Raw genomic sequence first — 21,711 nt, forward strand, 5'->3', positions numbered from 1 at the left:
TGATGCACATGAGAAGTTGCTCCTCCTCTCAGGCTGTTTGTGCAGCGAAGAAGCATCAATTCATTTATCTGCTCTAGGAGCAACACTTTAGCTATCTTGAATCGATGTGTACTTCATAACGCTTTGCTATGCCAGTTTGTGGGTAATGATGACCTTTGTGTGGTTTTGTTCTTGCTTGAAAAAACTGTTCAGCAGTCAAGCCACATGCACCAGCACAAAGCCAGCAAGGACTGGCAGGTCAGGGTGTGTTTGTAGGACTGTGATAACCAGCAATGGCAGCTGAGCTATGAGAAGACAAGTAATTTTGCTAAAAAACTTAATGGAGCATCAGCAATTATCTCTAGTTTGAAAGCTCCCTTTCTCTATCTGCAGCCACTGCCTGGGAACATGCAGCACCCAGGAGCAGTCAGGTAATGCACAACAGTTTCTGGCTGAGAGATCAGCTCCCAGGCCTCTTCTGCCATTCAAGGTGTGTTGCATCTCCACACGTTCCCCTCCCACCTTTCAAAGGTACCATTCTCAGCTCCTCTTTTGGATGACTCTACCCCTTGAGTCATCCCTAGCACAGGGGTCCTGTAGCTAAAATCTGTGTTTGAAGATGAAATTGCTTTTTCTTTTTAGTGTGGGGTGGTCAGGAGTTCTGTGGGGGTATAACGTGCTTGTGTTTTGCACAACCAGCTTATTCAACTCACCAATTAGATCCAGACTGGACGAGGGTTAGATACAGCAACTGCTGTCAAGGTAACAGAATTGAGACTATGAAACACTTGAGATGGATGCAACTGTGCTGAGAGTCTACTTTAAAAGCAAGGATATCGGCAAGTGCTATTACAAAACGAAGTTCAGGACAGAGAATGAGACATGATGGGAACAAATCTGATCTGAAGTGCTTGGAAGTGTTTGGGAGGAAGGAACAAGAATCTAGAGCAACAGTGAGTGGTGAAGTCAACAGCACAGAGCAGCTTCTAGTTGGAGGCTGCTTCAGATACTCAAACCCACGGTCATATGCCAAAGTGAAGTTCACTAACTCTTGTCTATGCCCAGCTCAGTGAGACGAAGAAGCCACTATTCTGGGCAGGCTGGCTGGCTGCAGCAGCCCCTGGCACTGCTGCTCTTGCCAGGTGCCTTGGTCTCCAGCCTTGGTGTCTCTGCTCCGGCACTGCTCGCCTCAGGTGTTGTTCTCTCCTTTGGTGGTGTTCTGTGTCTCCAATTGCTGCTTTCTCTCACCTCCCTCTCTCCTCTGGCTGATCTTAATTACCGGCTGTTTCTCCTTCTTGAATATGTTAATCGCAGAGGCGCACATGCATTGTTCACTGATGGCCTGAGGCGGGGCTGGGCATTTTGGAGCCCGGAGAGCTGCTCAGAAGGTCCTTACCTGAGCCATCTCCGGGGGACCCTTTCCCTGCTACCAGACAGGGCACCGCATCACCCCAGAACAGATACGCAACACAGACCTACAAAGCTCCCCCAATTGCTGCTCCATTGCCACATGTGAAAGCAGCAGCACGGCAGAAGCACGGAGAAATCTAAACCTTTCAGGACGGCTGCGGAAGTAGCGCTTAAGAACAGAAGCAGTCACAACCTTGTTACCTCCTTTGAGAAAAGTAAAGGTTACAGTGAAAACAAGAGAATGTTGATTCACACGTGAACAACAGTAATGTTTGGAATGAAAGGCCATTTTTTAAACAGATCAAAGAGATCTGTGTGATCAAACAGATCAATGTGGCTTCCTTTGTTAAAAACAAGCAAATAAACCCGATCACTTTACAAAACCTACATATATGTTTTCTTCTTATACTAGCTTTATTTTTTTTCACATTGTGAGTCATACACAAGCTTTTCCATCTCCTTGGTATATGATTTGAACTAATTTTCTAAATTAATTAGCATAGCAAGCTCCCAACCTCCAGGATAATGGCTGTTAACACAATGTTCTGGGTTTTGGCTTTTTTGTTTGTTTGTTTTTTGGTGTGCGGTTTTTGGTTTCTTTTGGTTTTTTTTGCAATTTAAGACTACTGTAGTATAATACATACAAAATCTGCACCAGGTCACACTTCAAGGCCATGGAAAACAGGATCTTCTGAGCAGAAATGCTAGCATACTGCAGCTCGCAATATCTTATAACTTGCATTGTGATTCTAAGTGGGAAATCCCCTATGGCTCTCTGAAAGAACATATATAATGAATGCAGCACATTATTTATGTAAAAATCTATCCTGTTGAATATTCTACTCTTAAAAGACATGGCTTTCAAATTTAGATTTGCCAATAAAAGTCCTTTCCTTCATTGGTAATCTGCTGAGTATCCCAGTCATTCTCCTTCATTTATTCATGACAATGGTTGGAGAAGAAGAGGTCTACCATGGAGTAATCTCTGCTCCACAGGATCAGTTAGGGAAATCCATTCAAAGGAAAGAAAGAAAAAGATATGATGCCATGTGCACATAAATTAGAGATAGGAGAAATACTACTTACACTCGAGAATCTGCCAAACAGAATAATCACTTTTTGAAAGTTAGAGAAATGTTGGTAGCAACAAACAGACAGTCTTGGGGCATCTTTTAGTGTCCCTGATTACTAGCAGTGTTGACGCATGGTTTTCAAGTAATCTAGCTCACCAAGAATCCAGAACAGGACAAAACCCCTCCTGATCAGATAAAATTATATGGCATCACACTGGCAGCACACACATGCCAGTGATCTTTCTTCCTTCTCCAGAGGGCAGGTATTAGCCTGGCTACATAGCATAAGTAGTATGGAGTCCACTGATATTTTTGTCCCATGATATTGATTATTCTGAGATGTGAACTGTGGGACATGCCACCAAATTTTCTGGAGCTATTTAGTAGAAGTAGCCAGGGATTATTGGATACAATGATTTGTTGTACTAAGGTTACAGAGCTTTCCTGTTTTGTTACTGGTCTTGGACAAGTATTTTTTAAGATCTTCATCAGTGACATAAACACTGTGACTGAATGCACCCTCAACAAGTTTGCAGACAATGTCAAGCTGAGTGGTGTGGTAAACACACCCGATAGAAGCTTGAGGGATCTGGACAAGCTCAAAAAGGCAAGTGCAAGGTCCTGCACCTGGGTCAGGGCAAGCCCCAGTATCAATAGAGGCTGAGGCAAGAGGGATTGAGCTGCCCTGTGGAGAAGGACTTCCAAGTACTGGTGCATGAAAAACTGGACACTAGCCAGCAATGTGCTCTCAACAGCCCAGAAAAGTCAACTGTGTCCTGGGATGCATCAAAAGAAGTGTGGCCAGGAGGTGGAGGTGGTGGGAGGTGATTCTTTCCCTCCTATTCTTCTCTGCTGAGACACCATCTGGAGCACCGTGTCGAGCTCTGGAGAGGAGGGCCACAAAAATGATCACTGGGATCCTCTGCTATGAGGAAAAGCTGAGAGAGTTGAGGTTGTTCACCCTGGGGAAGAGAAGGCTATAGGGAGACCTTGAGCCCTTCAGTTCTTTAAAAGGACATATAAGAAAGATGGGGAAAGACTTTCTGGCAGGGCCGGCTGCACTAGGATAAGGGGTAATGGTTTTACATTAAAGAACATATAGATTCATAATATATCTTAGAAATTTTTTACAATGAGGATGGTGAAACTCTGGAATAGGTTTACCAGGGAAGTGGCAGATGTTGATGTTGCATGTCTGGAAAGATTTAAGGTCAGGTTGGACCAGGCCTTGAGCAACCAGATCTACTTGATGTCCCTGCTCATTGCAGTGGGGCTGGACTAGGTGACCTTAAAGGTCCCTTCCAGCTCAGGCAACCCTGTGATTCTACTGTTATGAATCTGTTTCTCTTAAGTCAAAGTGTGATGGCATCTGTGCCTGGTACTGAAATCAATAGAGCATTTCAACATGGACTGAGACTCCTCTGACTTCAGAAGGACCTTTTCACATGCTTATGTGTCTCCTGAGCCCTCCCATTTCTGATCACATCAAGCCTACAAAATGTGTCTCAGAGCTGTTACCAGTGCAAAACTTCCCAAGGCAGAGTATGGCACAGCAACAACAGCAAGCCCAGCTGGTGACTTGTTTACATGAGGAAATCACACTGGTAAGGTTCTGCCATGAGAATGAAGCTGCAGGACTGAGTCTCCCTGAAAGAGTGGCTCAGCAGGGTTATATATTTTCTAAGATGGTGAGTGCAGTGCATTTCAGCACTCACACCACCTGATATAGGCAGTACAGAAGGAGGATTTTAAATCATCAGCATTTCTGTGCACACATTTACTGATGGAACTTATTTAATTAGAATTCATGTCAGGCTGTAAGTTAATTGTAATTTTACCAAAATTTTTTTTTCCACAAGTAGCAACCAAGAATTAGTGAGGGGAGTCTATCTGTTACATGTGTCATGATGTTTTCCTAATATGTGTTTCTGTACTGAGTACAGTGGTTCCTTACTACAAATTGCTTTGCTCTATTGCAAAGTACCCTGTGAAAGGTACATGAATCACTCACATATCACTCACAGCAGATCAAAAATATATTTTAAAATTTTCAGAGCAGATGCAGCAATTTATTATGGTTATCCTATACAGGTGTTTTGCAAAGAAAATCCAAATGCAGAAAAAGAAGTCTAATACATTTTATTTAATTATTTATTTTATTATCGCACTGCAGGTTTTGTCAAAGTGACAACTGAAGTTACACAGGGCAAAGTGACCTTCCAGGACTGTTTGCGGTACAAAAAATAATTATAGTCTTTGCTGAATATAGTGTTAGACAGCAAGTTATTAATCTGATTAATCTGATTCAAATTAACATATGATTAACCATTAGTATTATTTTTGTAATATTATTATGCTATTAACCATCCTTCTCTGAAGGAATGAAAGTCAGACAAAAAAACCTATGACCCCAAAGGATTAAGATGAAGACACTTACTTATCTTCAATAGAAGGCAAAATGTTCTGTGCCATGAGATATGCATTAGCCTAAGCATCACTTTGGTATCCAGCACCAGTTGCACACAAGGGATTTACTTATTCCCTGTCTCAGCTATTATTTCTAAGCAAGATGTTGATTTAATACTACAGAAAGCAAAGCGAATATTCAGTAACTGTGATGCAAATTAGCTGCATCTTTCTGAAAGTGTAGTGACTGCAGAATGTCTCCTCTTCTATTCAAGCAATTGTTGATATCCTGGCTGCATTACAAAGTTGGGTTTTCAGTCCATTTGCCTGGTTCATCTGAGTCAGCTTGCAGGAGCAAGCAGTGTTGATCCATTAAAATCGTTGTGTCAGGGTAGTTCCTTGGTAGTGTGTATGTTGCACAGTAACTCTGTAAATTTAACAAAATAGTCAATAGCAGTAATAGATGAAGTCTCCTTTCTTTGTATGCAACACCTTTTAATTTGTTTGCAACACCTTTTAATTTGTTTGCAGCACCTTCTTTTCACCTGTATTTCTAAGGTCCACATGCTTCCTGGTATGCAAATATACAAAAAGTTACAAAACATACTGGTCACATCCAAACTGGTAATTCACAGGCAGAAAGAAGACAATTTAAACAGAGACATCATGACTACAAATTCAAAATACTCCATTTATTTGTACAAGCGAAAAAAACACTGACCACAGAAATACATACTTTCTCAGTTGGCAGTTTCTCATCAACCTGAGCTGCATTGTTTTCTGTGCTGCTCAGCACAGTGACTGTGAACTGCTACCCTCCTGAAGCACATCAGGGGTTGCACAGCTGCACACTCTGGTTAGAAAAATCCCCAAAACATACACATTCCCATGCAGTTAGCTGGTTTTCAACAGAATATGTTGGTAGGTATAGTAAAGAACAGATTCCTGACTTCTGTCAGCACATCATCAAGATGTATGCAATCAATATAGTGAAATCATTACGCTTTTTAAACTAGTGTTCTTTCATTTACCTTTCTTTACAGTTACCTATTTATCACCTCTTTCTCATGTACCAAACACAATGCAAGAGAGTCTGTGGGGGATTTCCACAGAATAGGTTTTCTTCTTGCAGACCAAGGCAAGGAGAGGTGTTCATGCCTTTCACTGATGCACAGAAATCACCCTGTCAGTCCTGTGGTTTGTTTGCAATATGCCGTGTTTTTCAGGCAGGTAGGATGTGTGTAGAATATATGCTGGGGAAAGAGGACAGACAACATCTGAGGCATAAAGAGAGAGACTTGCAACAGGGAATGGCACAGGAATTTCCTTTTTTATAACACAGTAGGATCTTATCAATATCTTCTCTAACCTTGACATTTGCACAGTTTGGGCATAGAGCAGTCTGATAGGTCAGATTTTTTCAGACAGCTGTGTTACCTGTCGAGAATGGGGTGCTACAGCAGAGGTGTCTTTGTTGTGGAGAGGGAAGGTACCATATGAACCACAAAAGACATCGATGCTGCTATGGAATCTCTGTCTGGATAAGCAGGCAAGAAATTGCAGGCAGAAGCAGAAATGTGTCCGTTTGAGGCAGCTCATCTGATCACTGGGATCTGATTTCTGCAGAACATGAACAGGGGAGACTTGTCAGAGGTTCTGCTCCTGAAGCGGGAGGTGGCATTTTGCCCTGAGGGCAACTTCAAATGCAGCAAAAATATTGTTTGTTTGTTCGTTTGTTTGTTTTCTTTTGGAAAAAGAAAGAAAGATTCTGTTGGAAAACTGTGTTTCTCTCTGGGTTTGACAAAGCATGACTGTGTGCCTGGCTCTGAGAGCAGCAGAGAGTGCACAGGCTGGTCTGTTCAAACAGAGCGAGGCAGGGAGTGGCAGAGAGAGCAGGGGGATTTTTTCTGAAATAAATACCTCGACCTGCCTGCCGCTCAACAGTAACTGTTTCTGGGGATGATTTTACTTCAGCGCATAAAAACATGTATTGAATGTCACACATATATATGCATCACTTAAGATAACCAAGCAGACGAAAATTTCCTTTTTCAAAATCTCATTGTTCTGACTCCTCACAATCTCTAAGAGAGTGTCAGTCTAGCTGTAGTCCATGGACCAGCAGAGCCCTGCAAGGTTACACAAGACTTTCTTTAAGAACAAAAAAAAAAAACATGGCATGCAGCAAGCAGGTAACTGTGCCTGATGGGTTTAGTCTATGTCCAGATCTTTCCTGCAGCTGAGGAATTGATTTGGTCCAGCTCACCACTGAATATTCAAAAGTAGCCTCCAATTTACCTCCAAAACTAAAATTGCTGGACAAGGGTATTTACAAAGTTAATCATCCATCAAGAATAATATCCCACTGAAGACAATTAAGAGCACATTTACATTGTGTAAAAGAAAGCCAAAATTACACAGACCTATACAAAATATAACAGTCTTGTTGGCTCATAACTATTGACTGTAAAAAAGCATAATGCCAGTTGGGTGGCAAAGGAATGTTACAGGTTAGTTCCATACATTTTAGTTTCGTGGAGGGCCTTACAATCCAGTAATCTTCATAGCATCTGAGAAGTCTGAGACACACTGCAATGTTAGGCAATGATGTCTCTCATGTTTGTTTTCTCACTCTCCCTCCAGAGCTACTTAGTCTTTGTTACAAACCACCGGAGAATAGATGTCAACTTATTAAAAATGAATAGAAATAAGTACTCAAACCTTTATATACCAAAATAATGAAGATGGCAAACCAGCCATCTTGCTTAACTACAACACGTGTTTCTTGTTGGTTTTATTCTGCAAAGATAAATCTAAAATAATCATAAGTAACATTATTAATTTAAAAAAAGTTGCCTTTGGGGTCTTTATTTCGGATTGGGGGGAAACAAAAAAATTGTGGCTCTGTTTATTTTAGCATGTTATGGTTCAGGTAAAGATAAAAATCTGTAATACAAACATATTTGCCAAAGTCATGACACTAGATAATAAAGCATTTCATATTAGAGATTTATCTTTTATCTGACAGTCACAGTTTCAGTGGTGCTGATCTCTTTATTCTCTTTTTTGTGAAATTCCATTTCTTAAAATAACAGCCTTCTTTTTGAGACGACTGTATTATCATTACCCTGGTAAATCTCACTTTGAGATTTCATACTATTAATTTGAACACTAATTCGAACCTGCCTTTTGATATTCTTCTTTTCTTCTGTTCAAAAAGGGTTCTGATTGCCCAGGCTCATCACTGAGGGGGCTAATGCTGAAGGCAAAACCAGCTGACATCCCACAATTCATCCCACAATTCCTATGCAGCTCATTCCGTGAGCTGCATGCTCCTCTGCAGCAACAGATATTGTCAAGGAGGCTGGGAACTGGTCACAGGATCTCACTCTTAAACCGTTTCCAGCCATCATCTGTATTTTGTGTCACAATGTACCACTTTTGACATAGAAAGGGCAGCCGTAAATCTTTTCTGATCTCAGGCCTTTGTATGTGAGCATTCTTTGGAAACAGAAGAGAATGCCTTTTTGCTTACCAATTTGTCACTGCTGGTTGGTACCTTTATAGTGCAAAATGTTCTCTGAGCGTGATTTACTTTTCTATTTTAACAGACGATTGTATGTTTCATAGCTATGCCTTAGATTTCATGGTTTCTTTGTGATCTTCAGTACTTCTAATAAAAGGTACTGTAGTTTCACAATCAACCTTCAATGAACCTATAGGACTGCTATGCAAAAAATGTATTTTCTATTTCTTTCTTGTCTGTTGTCAAAAGCTTTGTTGATAAGAACATGGTCTTGGGAGTTCCTTTGTAGTTTTTAAGGAAATTTTGTTTACATTATAAAAATGCTGCATACTGGAGACATTATATGCTTGCTGTTCACTCCTTAAATCATACAGGAGAGATGGAGAAAGTAATCTCGTGCATCTGTAAGCAATATCCAAAGACTTTAAACAGTGTGTGAAAGGTCACTTGCAATAAAAACAAGCACTATATTTATCTCCATTTCCGCATTCCTTGATCTCTTTACTATGCTGAGATAACCAGGCAGTGTGATGAGAACTCATTTCAGGTTGCAGCATGGAGATGCTCTTAGCACTGCCAGGAGCAGTGAGCCACCCTGATGCCATGCAGCCGAGTGGGCTGGCATGGGCATGGCTGCTCATTCCAACAGCTCCCTGTGCTCTTTTTGTAGGCACAGAGTGGCAATCAGTAGATGTATAGACATGCTTCTGTAGTTCTTCTCAAGCACTATAAGCACCAGAGAGTTATTTCACCCTGGCATCCCTATGGTGACAGTTACACACACCTCCTTACAACAACCTTTGTTTTGCAGTGTACCTCAACCCTAACAAGCAAAGAAATATAAAGAAAAAACAGCCATAACAACAAAAGCAACAGAAAGGAAAATAAAACTGGGTATACAAAGAAAAAAAAAAGAGGGTTACTATATCTCTTACAGGTGGAACTGAAGGAAATTTTTTTTCTTCCTTTCAAATAAAGACTTTCAATTTAGAGCCCGTTTTTGTGACTTTATCATTCATGGTTGCTATGGAAAATCTTTGATGCTCCTCCAGGATAGGTAGGAGATGAAAGTGAGAGTGTGACAACTAAACTAATTTGATTGGAACCTCACTGGGGCAGTACTTTTCCTTGTTGCCTACCTGAATAGTATCAGTAGTGCATATGGGCACAGTGCAAATATTAACAAATCAGCTGAGGATTTCTGAGCTGGCTGGAAAATGAAGAACAATGCAAATAAGCAGCAGGGGAGGTGGAAAATGCATGCAAATCAACCTATACTTTCTGGTCCATAGGTCCCAAGCCTCATTACCTTTGTAACTTCTGCTTGCGCCTAAGCAGCACTCTAGCTTCTTTCTAAAGCATGGAAGCAGGATCTGCTCTCCACAATTTAATGAGTCTCAAGGAGATCAAAAGAATGAAGTACAAGAGATTCCAATTGTCATCTTAAAATAAATAACTTCTGCATTTGTTTATTTATAATTATGTTTCTTCTTTATCTTAAAATTATATTTCTTCCTGTTTTATAGATATGTTTTTGATGAATGTCTAGGAAAGGACAGCATTGCTGTTTAGTTGAGAGATAAGGAAAAGCTGTAATGTGCCTTTCATGACCAAAAAAATAAAAAATAACGTTCATCGTATATTGCTTTTCATCTTCAATATGCTCTGCACACATGCATGTATTAAACCTTAGAACATTCTCGAGAGATACATACGATAAGGTAGTCTTAATTTTCTGTGTGGAAAAAACTGTGCCAGAGATAATTTTGCTGCTCCATGCATGAGAAGACTACATTGAAGATCAAAATTAGGAACAGTTTGTCTGAGTAGGGAAGACAAGTACAGGTAAGCTAAACAATCAGATCAAAGAGAGAGTTATTCTTACTATTCCCTGTCAGTGAAAATCATAATTACAAAATCAGGGGTGCTAGAGTGAGAATTTTTTTCCTCAGATGAGGACATGTTGAACTGAATAAATATAAAAAGAACCACTAGAAGAAGTCTACCTTTGGTAAATGAAAAATTCAGGGAATGTTCTTATCATGAGACAAAGAATAAAACTTGAGCAGCTAGTCTCCACAGTTTCCTTGCACGCATTCTGAAGCATTCCTTACCAGTAGGCAAAAAATGATACTTTTTGCTCTGCACAGCTTCTGTTCCTTCTGTAGAAGGATGGTTATTCAGTATTCACTTTGTTATTTCCTCCTCCAGCATAGGCTTACATCCTGTCTTAGGTGCCAAATATTTGACTGAAGAAACACAAGTATCTTCAGGGTTTTTCCCAGGAGGTTCCCAGCACTGGTAGTCTGAGGAAGCTGAACCTTACAGAACTATGCGTGGGGCCATGGGTCACAGCCCAGCATCAGTAGCTCCCGCGCAGGCTCCTGTCACTCGATCCTCTGCAGATGCTGGAGGCAGAGTTAGCCACACATTCTGCAGCTCTTGTCACCGCTGAGGTGTAGAACACTTACTCTGGATGTGCACAACTATGCCCTGACTCTTCATCCTTCCTTTCTGAAGACCAGGCAGTGTGACAGGGAAGGCAGCAGAGTTTACTTTAAGAGGTTGCTGGAAGATCCAGTTCTCAAAATCTGCTCTGCCACTGTGCTCAAAAGCGCCTTCCTCTCTGTTTCCTCTCACGCCCCAAAGGAAAAGACGACTCAGCCTGAGACAGAAACCACATTTAGAAAGAAAAAGGTCCACATGAGGCTTGCTCTACAAATTAAAGGAGAGCTGGACAAAACTGAGGTTGAAACTACATTGCCAGTTCCACTTCTCACACATCCAAAAATCCAACAATATTCTAAAAGCGAATACAGCTGGGGCATTCTCACTTTGAGTTGATGAGGAGAGTTCCCATGAGTACAACCTCACCGAATACACATGGCAGGAAAATCACGTGTGAAACCCCACCCTTGTTTTAATCCTGAGGCAAAAGTGGGCCCTCTCAAATGCAAACATGTACAATTTAACAGCTTCCACAGACCAAGGTTATTTCACCCACATTCTGCACAAATTAAGATTTTTTTCCACTGAAATTAGAAAGCTGAGTGTTTATGTGTACTACTCAGAAGCCAGAGGTATTTCCCAAAACAAATGTAAATTTTGATAAAGGTTTAAATTATCTCACACTTTGGGAACTGCAAAAAGCCATAGTTATAAACCAGGTGTGTCTATGAAATATATATAGTGTTGCCCCCGTCATGTAAATCCTTTGAGACCAGCGCTCATAATCCCTGTCATTTGGTGACATCTAGTGGCATTTTCCTGAGTAGGAAAAGCCCATTCAGTCTTAGTTACTGTTTCAGGCACAGCCCCTCTGAAAGCCCCGTGGCAGGTTTCCTGCCTACTCTTCCTCACGGGAAGCTGAGAGAGCGCAGGATTGCCAGTAAGAACTACACTCATTATAAATGAAAGAAGTTTCATAAAACATGGGAACGGGAGATAAATAGTTGCTCGATCCATAGATCAAACCCTCCCAGATGTCTGGGAGAGGACACGCTGCATTCCTCAGAGGGCAGGTCCAGGACTCAAATGGTGCTGGAGTTTGGATGTAAAACCGCTGGCAATCATTATGTGTCTTTAGGAATACACAGCAGGCTGCTTTACAGGGTTGTAGTGGTTCTCAGAAAGGTTTTTAATAGTCTTTTAGTATTTTTCACTTGCACCAGTCTTGTCTCTTTTTACTGCCACACATAATGTACTGCTTGTGGAGCCCAGGTAATGTTTAATTCATGCTAAAAACACCCATGCCTAAATGAAGTACCTTTTCCAGAAGGTGAGGATATAAACACAAAATCCAGCCTCTTCACTGGGGTGTGGGGAGCTAGGTGGAATTCACGACATCCCTAGGCAGGCTGAGTGAAGGGTCCCCGGCTCTGCACCCTAAGGGCAAGGAACCCTGGCTGGCTCCTCATCCTGACATACACTGCAGGCTGCCAAAAAAAGTGTCTGGGAATAGGCAGTCACAGATTCTGTCAGCATCTGGTAGAGGAGGCTTGTAGGGTTTGCCTCATGTGGCCCATGCCCTCACCTTCCAGGAGCATGTATAGTTGTCTACTGAATGAGTGGTGCCCGGGGTTAGGAAGCCAGGTTTGAAAACGTCAGCATAATTTAATATTTTGTTGTGGCCACGCTGAAACACAGAGTTGGCTGAAAAACTTCAGTTCAGGTTTGACAGTTTTATTAATCTCTCTAGTGCTTTTATGGTTTTGCTGTCATAGCAATTCAGCATCTGTATGTCTGGGAAATTCACTCATTATGAGCTCTTATGAGCAATTTGATTATGTAAATTGTTACGTTATTGTTACGCAATATAAACCACAAGTACACTTAGATATAGAAGTGGATGAAGAATTTTTGAAAGCATTCATTTTCTGAAAAGTGTTAAGCCATAAGAGCATACTGTGGAAGTACATCAGCTTTCCCTAACTTCCTTTAGAAGGGAGCAAAGAACAGGAGTACAAACACTGAAGATACCCAAAAGATGATGGTGAAGGCATCTTGCTGAGCTCTGTGTGATCTGCTCTGTACTCCAAACCACAACTGACTCTGGCTGTTGGGTCTTGCATTTCAGAGCACCAGGACCATAAAGCTTCCCTGGGATGAAGCACTGTCTCATTTTAAGTTTTTCATAAGATCTTTCAAAGGGTCTTTGTTTTGTACTGTACATTTTGTTTTCTTTTGTTGTTTTTCAGATGGGAATGTTTCTTTGAATATAAGCCATTTTCCATTCATCTCTATTTATAGAGCAAAGATAGTATTTTTTTAAAGGAAGTATGTGTTAGTAAAGTCTAGGAGTTTATTTTGTTCTATTTTAAAAAATAATTTTCTAGTAGATGTTATGGAAAGAGAAACCTCATGTCATTTTTTCTATCAAAAACCAAATTACTTTCAAGCAGCTCTACAGCCTGCACATCCTGTCCAGACCATCGGTATTATGTGGACATGAGGGTCAGACAAACAAGACTTTTACAGGTAGAACAATTTCAGCTCAGCACAGGTGCTTCCCCTACTCCCATGTGGTGCCCTTTCCACAGGAGAGTGGTTAATGAACCCCTCCAGTGTGAGTCTCTAATGTGAGGTGCAGACCCTCAGGAGCAAACTCCAGCCTGGGCTGCCCACAGAGTCACAGACCCCCTGGAACAGGGTTCTCCATGGCTGCAGCTCCACTTCTGCTCCACTGCAATTTTCCATTGGCTACAGGGGGACAGGACAGCCTGACACCTCACTACAGGATGTAGGGAAAAATCTCTGTTCAGGAATCTTCTCCTTCCTCTCTTACCTTGGTATCTCTGGTCTATAACTGCTCTCATCTCTGGTATTGCTATCTTCCTTGGTATTGCTCACTCCTCATCCTCTTCTCTGCCCTGACTTCTTATAGCCACACATTTCATCTTCTTGAATATGTTAATAGCAGAGATACATCCATTGTAACTGATGGGCTTAACACTAGCCAGAGGTGGCATTGGACATTTTGGAGTTGGAGGAGCTTTCAACAGTTTCTCACAGGAGCCATCTCTGGGCCCTCTCCCCTGCTATCAGAAACTTTACCACACCAACCCAGAACAAAACTATAACTTAAAACATTCCTGGTCCCTGTAGCTGCTGCTGTGGATTACGGTCTATGGGTATTAAGTGCTGTTATTTACTGTTTATCAGCAGTTGAAATCACAAGATTTGGTTGAGCACTAGTCTCTGACAAGACAAGCATTCTCAAATGAGATTTCTTTTGTCAGTAGCTTAGAAATGGTTCTATAGATTTTGCCTTTTTGTCATAGAAAACAACAAATAGGAAAACTTTTTTGGTATGATTTGCACGATTGTAGCTACAGTGAATCTCAGCTCTTGCACCCTGTACCTCTACTTTCACAAAGACAATACTGGCTCCACCAGACTCCCTAGAGCTTAAAGAGATATTGCAACATGAGCATCAGAATCTCCTCCACCTGTAAGTTTTGCTTTTTAAAGCATGGGAGGTGATGTGAGAGAACATATTTCTGAGTCTGACTTTTGTCTTTTGATCTCTGAAAGTAAACTTCCTTGAGGTGAGCAGATGAACTAGAACAGGATGCATATTAATTGGTTATGGCCTGCAGTATAGTTTTACTTTAAAAATTACTTTTAATTAAAATCCCCTCTTCCCTCTGTTAACTGTTTCTTACCTTGTGCTAATCTTATCCAGTAATATGAGTGAGAACTTGATGTACAAAGGTGTACAAAACCTCAACACTTCTCAGAAACTTCTCAAAGTCACAGGTCTGTGATGTGTGTGTTATTTTTTTCTTACTCTTCATGATTCAGAAACTCAGTGAATTAAAAAGGCACTACTGGATTTGTTTCACTGTGAGGCATTGGGAAGTTTAAGCAGCCTGCACAGAACTCATAGCCAGGCTCTGTATGGAAAAAATTAGTGACAGAGAAGATAAAAGGATAAGATCTTCTACTTTCCACCCAAGGGGGATCACTACAGAAGAGCTGGCAGCAACATGATTATTCAGGCTTTTGGCCTATCAGCAACAGCCCCAGCTCTACAAGTAGCCCGTGCATAGTATGTGGAGAATGGCTTTCTAGTTGGCAATACACTGTGGATTATTTAGATCATGGACATTGCCTGAGTTGTGTTTAGTTTTTAATGCTAATGATTTCCTGGTCACTGGAAAATTCTAGGTACTTCAATAACTGCAGGGTGGGAGAGACTGAGGAAAACAGTGTACAGAGAGCTATCAAGAGACATCATGAAACAATGGATGTAAGTTATATTTTGCATTTCTCTACCTATCCATGCTTACTAAGACATATCATTAAACAGCATTACACCTAGTAAAAATTACTGAATTCTGAATGCTTCTTGTGCTACTAATTTGTGATGCCACTGCAATGTACTATAAGTAAATAAGGGAAATTCAGACCTTCTTTATTGAGCTGCGTGATGAAATAATTGCATCAAAGGGTGCTTCGAGTTCTTTTTATCATAAAAAGAGTCTTTTGTGTTTGGAGAGAACATTGCTAATCCCTGAGCTGCCATTAAACATGGAACTAGTGGGCCATTGTCACAATGACTCCAAAGACAAGGGATTAAACAGCAATGTCTTGCAAGATTGCTTTCCCCTCTAATGAATACTAGAAAGGAAGAATGAAAAGTGATTCATAATAGTGTTTCATCATTCTGCCTCCAAATAATTCCAAAAGGGAAAATAAATGAGACATTCAGATACTTTCTCCCAAATAGACTCAGAGATGCATGATTCTGGGATAGTTTTCTGTAAGGAGTAATGAGAATCAGAAACAACCAATTTAAGTTGGAGCCTGACAAATTTATAAACAAGTTGACTGCAAATGCCTTCAACAGGACTTCAACTGGTGACTCAGAAACTTCCTTCTTTCATTTAAGAGCCTGAGGCAGAAGGGATAAATGAAATAAAAATTGTTCTCCATTTACTGCAGTGCTGTCCTCCCTGTAAGAGAGAGCTTTTTCACTTTTTTTCCCCCTCACTTCTAGGAAGCTGGATTTATAGGTAGGCATGGAGTTGTTCTCCAGCTTCTTTTACTACTAAAGTAATACTCAAAATAAGTTGGGTCAAACAAGCCAGATCACAGCTCCTCTCTTTTAGAAGCAAAGCAAGGTAGCTTTTGTAACCCATCTCTAGCTTTCCACAGTTGGAAGTTGCTGTGTCTCCTTCCTGTGGCAGTGTAACCTCCTGTGTTAGGTGAGGAAGGACACCTCATGGCTGTTCACATGAGTCAATGCTAACCGGTGGCCAGTGACTGCTTTTCCCAGCTATCAAGCCCTCCAGTTCCAAAAAACAGGGTGGCATATCAGATTGCATTCACATCCTCCACAGCCAAAGCAAATCTCTCAAACAAACATATTTCAAGGGTGGTTCATCCTTGCCCTTAGCCAATGCAAAGTGCACTGTCGCAGAGGGGCAGCACTTGCTTGCTTCTGTGTATAGAGATACACCATAGAGAAATGGATCCTAACACTGGCAATATTAGAAAAAACATCTCTTTTCTGTGTGTTTAGAAATTCATATCTATCTACCTCTAAACATTCAGCAAGAATGGAAAGATCAGGTAACTCACAGGCAACCCAGCTCACTGCTTGCTCTAGCTCTTACTTTGACGATTGTGCAGGTCTGGTAGCTACAAAATATGATTAAGCATTTTCTCTTGGGTGCAGTTCCACCTCGACTTACAGCAACCCCTTGTGAAACCTGAAGAGCATGTCCTTTACATATTTCTCAAATCCTTCTCAGCTGAGCACTGGAGACTATGTGTTGTTCAGGTACTGTTTTGTTGCCAAGAATCAGTGCCTGAGGAGGAAAGAATGCTGAACAACAGATGTAGATTCCTTATGTAAATGAGAAAAAGCTCAAAGATTAGATCTAAACTTGCCCAATTTCAGGGTGCTTATACCCTGTCTGATCACAGAGCCACGCTTCACCAGCTTAGAGGTGAAAGCATGACCCTTTCTGGTCAGCAGGAAGAGCCATCACCCTACAATAGGGGAAACAGTAGCAACAGCCTAAGCAAGTTTTTTTCTTCTGTACTATTTCATTAGAAGCAAAATCTCAGAGACCCACACTGCACAGAGTCAGGCTAATGAGATAACTGGAAAAATGGAATATTTTCTGGGTAATAACATAAGAATTACTTGTCTAAACCTAGCAAAACACAGGCTGGTAATCGGTATGGAGGGTGAAAAAAAAATTAAAGTAGGTACAAACCCTGTGTGCTTAGAAATTCGTATCTATCTACCTCTAAGCATTCAGCAAGAATGGAACAAATTATACAAATTTATAGTACAAATATAGTCCAGCCAAGAATAAATGTAAAGCTGGAAGCTAGAAGAAAATATCACCAGGGACTGCTAAATTCAGAAACATTCTCCCATATGAGGGATGAGGACAAAACCCTGACCAATCTGAAGAGAGAACCAGTTTGGTTCACAACAGAGACTGCAAGAAGTTGTTGTCTTTGGCAGATGGGCAGAAACTTCAGGCAGCCACAGCACTTCTGGTACTTCACTATTCCTAGCAGCAGGCTGAAGCTGGAGTCTAAGAATGAGCGTGGGCATTAACACTGTGTTATAAAAAAGTCAAGAAATGCAGAAGTTCACATTCTATGGACAGACAGGCTGTTTCTCCAAAGGGATTTTAATTATGCCAGTAAGCTCTTGGCAGTCAAATAAAATGATATTGAAAAAATTTTTAGGTGTAGATCTCTACTCTTATTCAGGCATTCGAGAAATCTGGATTTCTCAGCTGTCAGAAGAATAACCTAATAAGTAGGATAGCTGGGTTTTTTGGGCAGGGGCACTCTGGTGACTCTTGCTGCAATGTGATGCTCACAGTTATCTGGTAAAATACTGAAATGAGATGTGACTCACTAGATACTAACCCTTGATCAAAGGATTTTAGTGAGTTATTACTGATACAAAGCAGAATAATTTTGGAATGGAGATTCAGAACAGGCCATGCTAGGATGTCTTAAAGCATGGTGGTTACTCCCATATGCAAAGCCCTCAGGCAATCAAAGTAGGTTTAATGATTCCAGCTTCTGAAGAATTGCTCTATTCACTGAGATACAGAGGATAAAATCATGATACTGCTGCCCCAGTCTGGCAAATCTCACATCTTCCTGGCTCTCTATTCTACACAGGAATGGCAAAGAGGTATTTGTAAATTATTTTAAGATACCTGAAGTACCTTTTGGTAAAGCTAATTAAATAATATCTAAAAAAATATTTTCCCCTGGTTATCTATTGAATGATAGTGAATGAAGGAAAAAGAAAATGGACAAGAGCAATAAAGCCACAAGAAAGCATGTGTACAAACTGTAATGACTTGGTTAACCATAACTGCTGTTTTTAAATCACCTTTTTCTGAGGCAGGAAGGACACTTGAAAAGATTTGAGTTAAGAAGTAGTAATGACTTAGCAGACCAGTCACGTTGGATAAAATTCTAAGGGAAAAATTACCATGTAGGAGAGCTGGCTTTGAAAGAGGTACACTAGTGGCACAAATACACACACTGTTACTGAAGCTGGAAGAGTCAGATAATACACTATGAACACAGAACAATATGTTGAAAAAGTTCACTTTCCACTCTGTACTAAGGAAGCCTCTTCATACCGGTTTATTGGGATTTCTTAAAAAATGCTTTTTATAACTGCTGTGTTTCACTAGAAAACATTTCCTTGCCCAGCAGCAGTCTCATGGGAAAAAAAACAGAAAAGAAAAGAAAAAAAAAAAAAAGGTGATTCAGATATTTATATCTTCTCCCACTTTCCTCAGGGATAAAAAAAAAAAAAAGAAAAAAAAAAAAAAAGGAAAAGCAGACATTAAAAAATTTAAAAGCCAACTGCAGACTTCAGAACTTTCACTCCCACAAGTGTGTGTGGGGAGAGCATAGACAAGCTGTTGTCAAATTATCCTTGTTTCCACGCTATATATCCCAAAATAAGTCTCTGTAGCAGATATGGACTCACTGGTTATGACAAAGGGCATGGCTAGAAAGATTTATTTTCTTGCTCAGCTTCTGGCACATGAAAAAAAAATAAGTTCGCTTTACTAAAGTCTTAAATGTGACTGAGAAAGTTAAGGATGGTCCTTGACTCTTCTCTTGCCTTCAAGGGAAGTAAAAAAAAAAAAAAAATCCAAGCAGACTCTTATATTATACTTTCAGCAGTCAAAGACTGCAGCTAGCAGAGATAAAGATCTTGTTTCCAATTCAAATAACAACTTAAGCCTTTGGTTCTGCACACAGCTCAGCCAGTGGATGTCTGTTGAACTGTGTTGTCAAACCATTGATCTGAGCTCCCCAGGTAGAACTTCCTCCTGTTATTCCACAAATGTTATTGTTGAGACCCCAGATCTACTCATGTATAAGCAAAATTTATTCCATTTTTTTTCTTAGTGAAATAAATTTTCTTTCCTCCATTTTTGTCAGTCTTCATCCAGATATGTAAATCTCTGGTTCTTCTTCATTCTGCATTGGCTGTCTAGTTTATTCAGTGGTGTTTATGCTTAATTTGTACTTGGATTTGTTGTTTTTTTTTTAAACGCCAGTGCAGATCTCTTACATAATTTTTTCCTTAATGGTCTCAGCTCAGCAAGTGTGTTAGGGTAAAGACTGCAATTTTCATCAAGATAGCATAGAACTGTTTGAATGATAAGTTGCTTCATGATGTAGCTTCAACTCAGAAAGGGGTAAAGAGTGTGTGGTCATTGTGATGAAAGAGTGGAGACTGTCCCCTACTACAGCAAATTTCCCCCACTGAGTGTGGTGGAGGGCTGAGTGGGACTTTAAGTTTTTTTAATTTATTTTTTTTTTCAAATTGCTCTTTGAAGTCAGATACTCATGTATTTCTCTGAAAAGAAAATAATAAAAAAAAAAAACCAAAACAACCAAAAACCCCACAAACAAACAAAAAAAGATCTGTCAAATCTCTTATAGACCCAAGGGCCTGCTTATCAGAAGTAGGGTTATTTGAGAAATAACTTAGGAAAATAGTGCAGCTCTAACTCAGAGCCATAGAAGAGAGATACAGGACTTCAGCATGTACTAACAAGCAAAAACTGAATCTGACCTTGTTAAAAAATTTCATTTGTTACAATATGCTTAAAATAGATTGACTGTAGTCAGTTGGACCTGAACTTTTCATCAGAGAAAAAGCAAGCAAGGAAAAATACACATAGGTTCCAGCAGGTGAAAATGATGACCTCAACTATTTGCATGTCAGAAAAGGTAAGACTTCAAACAGAAATGAAATGTTCCTTTCCTGATGCTTTATCTCTGGAGTCCACATCCTGCTTCAGTTGCCTACTTCGTTATGAGTGTTCTTTAATGAGCCTTACAGCCCTACATAACCCACACCATTTCAGGACATTTTTAGGACTGGGAGCAAACACGATTTGAGATCCTTTCTTGCCCATTAGTATTCAAGGTCACAAGCTCACAATCTGACCAGACCTCAGAGGCTACAAGAGATGGAGCTACACAGGTAAGGAGCTGGACGAGGGGGACAGCAGTATGTTATTTGTAGTGACAGCCTGTCTTTAGAGATTATTTTTCCTTTAAGGTGTTAACAGTTAGCAGATAAGGTTGGTGCAGGGGACAGAAAAGGATTCTGTGAGTTTTCTATGAATTTACGCTATGTAATCCAGTCCAAATAGAAGGGTTCATTTATTTAAAGATTGCTTTCTGGGGAGACCAAGAGCCGGATATATCTTTTAAAATCAGACCTTAGAAGCAAGGGACAAGGAAAGCACTAAGAAAAAGACCCAGCCTTATAATAATGCATAAATCTAGGCCTGAGGAACCAGTTAGGTCACAAATTTGGTGGTATCCTTCAGTTGTTCTTCAGTTTTTAGCATACCAAAGGAGATGCCATAATTTATCTTCACTGAAGCAACAGGAAAAGTTAAAGCATTTACAGTTCTGATAGGAGTCCATAGCAGTGAAAAACGGAACCATTAGACACTTTAAAAGTGGTTCTGTGCAAAATTTACCTCAAAAATAATTCAGCTTTTGTTATACCTTAACAGGTTTCTACGGCAGCTTGACAGGTGATCTGTAAGTAAAAAGAGTTCTTGCTCCTGTGGAAAATTCCAGTTTTCAAGATCTTCTCTGCTGTTTCGATTGGCTATGTATTTTCTGCACTTGTTACCATTACTTTCTTCTTCAAATGACAGTAACATTCACACTGAGACCTACAGCTCCAGCAGAGGTAATACAGATTTGCTTGACTGGGTTTATTTCTCACCAGTATGCTCTGTCCTAATGCTGTGCATGCTGAATCCAGTTTCCTGCTCTTGCACTGAGCTATGGACATGCCTTTCCTTGGGTATATATTATTTTAAAGGTGAGTATTCTGACCTCATCAAACCAATATATATAGTTGATACAGTTTTCTCCATCTCTGGACTTCTATGCTACTCTGAGTGTCTAACTCTTGAACCCCCACTGTCAGAATTTCTTGCATATATGAATTGCATTATCTCTTTGATAGTTTTTCTGTCATGAATGAACTCTATCTTCCTGGCTGTTCTTTGTGAGAAGTGTTGCCAAGGCTGATTTTTGGGTCATTCATACAAAAGAGGTTTTCAACTTGTATGCACATGCTGTATCCAGCAACCTTCAGCATTTCAGATCTTACTTTCAAGTCCGAATAAATTCATCACTAGGAATTCCCCTGTAACACTTACCAGAATTCCTTGTTCACTTGCATTTCATGACTGTGCCCTTCAGAAAATCTGATACAATGTAGTTGGTGCATTAGTCATCCATCCATTCCTACTTTAGACCAGGATC

This window comes from Heliangelus exortis, chromosome Z (assembly GCF_036169615.1).
Source record: "Heliangelus exortis chromosome Z, bHelExo1.hap1, whole genome shotgun sequence".
NCBI classification, from domain to species: Eukaryota; Metazoa; Chordata; class Aves; order Apodiformes; family Trochilidae; genus Heliangelus; species Heliangelus exortis.